The sequence below is a fragment of the Limulus polyphemus genome, unplaced genomic scaffold, assembly GCF_000517525.1.
Source record: "Limulus polyphemus unplaced genomic scaffold, Limulus_polyphemus-2.1.2 Scaffold4481, whole genome shotgun sequence".
NCBI lineage: Eukaryota > Metazoa > Arthropoda > Merostomata > Xiphosura > Limulidae > Limulus > Limulus polyphemus.
Window position 1 is genome coordinate 9,002 of NW_013670091.1, and position 3,726 is coordinate 12,727.

Consider the following 3,726-nt stretch of genomic DNA (forward strand, 5'->3'; position numbering starts at 1 on the left):
ATATCTAGTAATCTCCCGACAATTCACGAAGGTACAAGATATTTCCAGAAAGCAGGGGGCGTGACACTAGTCACGTGACCTCGCTGACGCAACAATATGTTATCTTCATTAAAGTTTTCTTAAGGTACCAAATATTCCAGGAAAATAATCTGCTGTTGACGAAAACTCTCACTGTTTCAGACTCCTACCAAAACTTCCATCAGCACTGTCCCAGAGTCCACCCTTCAAGCCACCCAACCAGAGATATCGATAGATCACCAAACTCTTGAGTTGCCACTAGTTGCAATCATGATCACTCAAAACTTAGTCTGCAGGCCTCCCACCTTATGCAATCATTCTGCCAGCTGCTCACCATTCCTGGCCAAAGACTACCAGTCAGACATCAGAGGTAGTAAACATTTTTGAATCTTGTTCTAATAAACAACACAATATCCATGTTCACAAGATTTTCCCCAAGCATATAGTTAAGTGAAAGGTAACTGTCCAAAGCTATGCACGTGGTATCTGGCCTGTAATCAATAAAAGTACGTCATCGCATTATATAAAGCATATGCCTACTTAAACTTCTGCAAAAATTTGAGCAATTTATTGTCGTCTTTCTAGCGATACAACATTTCAAAAATTATACAAAAAAAATAATAATGCAAAAGTTTTCCCAATGAATTTATAGTAGTTACAAATTATAACTATAATAGCAAGTTAAACATCTGGAGAATTGAGAGAAATGCCAAGCTAAACAATGCATACATTCAGACTAAAGTGATGATATCATTATACTATTGCGGTATGAATTGGATAACAATAAAATATGGTTCCATCAAAATAAAACATACGTCCAAGTCAACTAGACAGTTCCTATTCAAAGTGCAAATACAGAATGAAAGAACATGTTACATCATTTGCAAACATTCCTCGTGGACTTCTGTGTCTTTAGGTTGCTCAGAAAGGGACTTCAGCGTATGGCTTTGAAAAGCACGTAAAGAAAAGGAGACAACACTGACATCAGTATATTGCACAAAAGTATTCTGCAGCAGAAACTGCATTGAATAACAATGAAGAATACCATCAGTGGTAGAAGAAGGGGCTGTAAGACTTAAACAGTCATCTTTATATCATTATCATGAATCGTAACCACCCTATAAACTGAACGATTGTATCATAAGTCTATTGTAACCGATCTCTGTATTTCTATACTTAGTAAAGTTACACGTTGTTTTTGAGAATAAATAACTGGTGTTCTATTGGCTCAATGAAAATTGTTCATTTGTTTAATCTTCACACATACATTAAATATATTAAGTATCTAACAGGTCCGTTAGTAAATTCTGATCCTCGTGGAAATGTCCTATAATCATGAAAAACATTCACTTTGCGATGTCCAATCCAGAAAATTAGCTTAATCCTAGACATAGGAAAGAAAGAATGAAAATAAGACATTTCACTATACATTCACACTCTTAAAGGCGTAAATTTAGAACAAATAAAACTTCACAATCCTGCTGTATATGTAAAGGCGTAAGCTTCTAAACAGAACGAAAGTCTTGTAAATAGTGAAAATGATATAAAATAGACAACTATTCACAAATTCACTTACATTAAGATAATTTTATGCTCACTATCAAATTTTATAAACCCAATTATTTATAGAAGGCAATAACTCTTCAAAAAGTATACATTTACAACTAATCTTACTTGTATGAAGTGTGACTTCTTGTACATTTACTCCTAATCTTACTTGTATAAAGTGTGACTTCTTGTACATTTACAACTAATCTTACTTGTATGAAGTGTTACTTCTTGTACATTTACAACTAATCTTACTTGTATGAAGTGTGACTTCTTGTACATTTACACCTAATCTTACTTGTATGAAGTGTGACTTCTTGTACATTTACACCTAATCTTACTTGTATGAAGTGTTACTTCTTGTACATTTACAGCTAATCTTACTTGTATGAAGTGTGACTTCTTGTACATTTACAACTAATCTTACTTGTATAAAGTGTGACTTCTTGTACATTTACAACTAATCTTACTTGTATGAAGTGTTACTTCTTGAAAATATTACTATTTAATATTTCTTAATACTGTTATTAGTGTGAAATCACTTATTCTGACTAAAGGTGTGAATTAACACTTTATTTAGGTGTAGCTCCTATATTAGTACTGTATAGACATAAAAAATTATATTAGGTTTTTCGCTCTTGTTCAACAAACTTACGAATTTTCTAAATTTAGTAACATAATCTTATGAGATACATAATGCCTACATTTGTTTGAATGGGTTTCTAATTCTTGATAATAGACTATATTTGCCAACCAAATGAAAAATTATTAAACCTAACGTAGGGTATCTTGAAAACCGTCACGCCAAGTGTTGGGGTTTGGTGAACGTAGGATCAAAGCGGCATAGGCAAGCTGCGTGTCACGCGTTTTACTCAGGAAGGTTAATCGATTTATTGACCAATGTCTGTCGTGTCAGGTCAGTCACAGGTTTTTAGTATTTTTTAAAACATGATTTCTTGCGTTTTGCTCCTATTTCTGTAGTGAGAAGAACAAATCAAATAACTACTCTTGTATATACGCGTCTATTTTTGTTGTCAAATATTGAGATGGCTCGGCCATAAACTCTAGGGCTCATAACGCTAACATTTGGGATTCGATCCTTGCGAAGGTCACGGCGCAGCTGGCCCCTTGTGCAACTTTGCGCTTAACCAAAATACTTTTTGATAAAGACACCTTTTTTTTGTTAATAAGAGTTGTTATGGTTACTCCGATGTGCTGGTGGAAACGTTATTCGGTTTCAATTATGTATAAGGTGGGCTTTACGATACGTAACAACGTCAGCTGTGCTCCTGTATTTCGCGCAACACTTCAGGTATATTTCACCACGCCCACAGGTTGAACGCATGCGCACGAGGTAGGATGTAATTCGTTAACCCAAACCAACTCTAGTCTACGGTAAAGTTCAATATGATCGATATTTTTATCATGCCATTCAAAATTTCTTCTTGCTTTGTTATTCATATTATGATTTAACTGGAGAGAAGCAAGCGCACTAATTTAATATACTACTGTATGTAGTCTAGTCTCACAAAGTCGGCAGAAAAGAAGTTCAATATACCACGTCATGTATATAGGCTAGTCTCACACAGTTGGCACGAAAGAAGTTCAATATACCACGTCGGGGTAGCAGCACGTGCTTTATGTATTATTTACCAACAGTTGGTTAAATGCCAGTGGTTGTAAATTTGATATGACTTCTTAACTTTGACATCAATCACAAATTGGTAACAAGTTGCCTGCTGATGGAATAGCCTTACCTTCACTGAGTAACTTGTAAGTAATTCGTAATGATGTAATTAATGTAGTACTTGTTACAGCTCAACTTCAAAATATCTCATATTAATGTGATTATTATTGCGAATCAATAGTTAATTCTGTTTTTATGATATGAAATATTATTGCTCCTCGCATAAGGTAATCAAACTCGCACTGTGACCAGCAATAAAAAAAAACAAGGTTGAATGTTTGATAGAAACGTTTACGAAGTTACTAAACAGCTATGTCTTCTTATGGTAAATTTAAGTAATTTTTCTTATACACACACACACAGATATCATTTTTTCATAATAATAATAATAGAAAGGTAGTGGACTGCTTTAATCATGCATCTAAATATACTTTTGTTATAATAATAATAAAGGTAGTGGACTGCTTTAATCA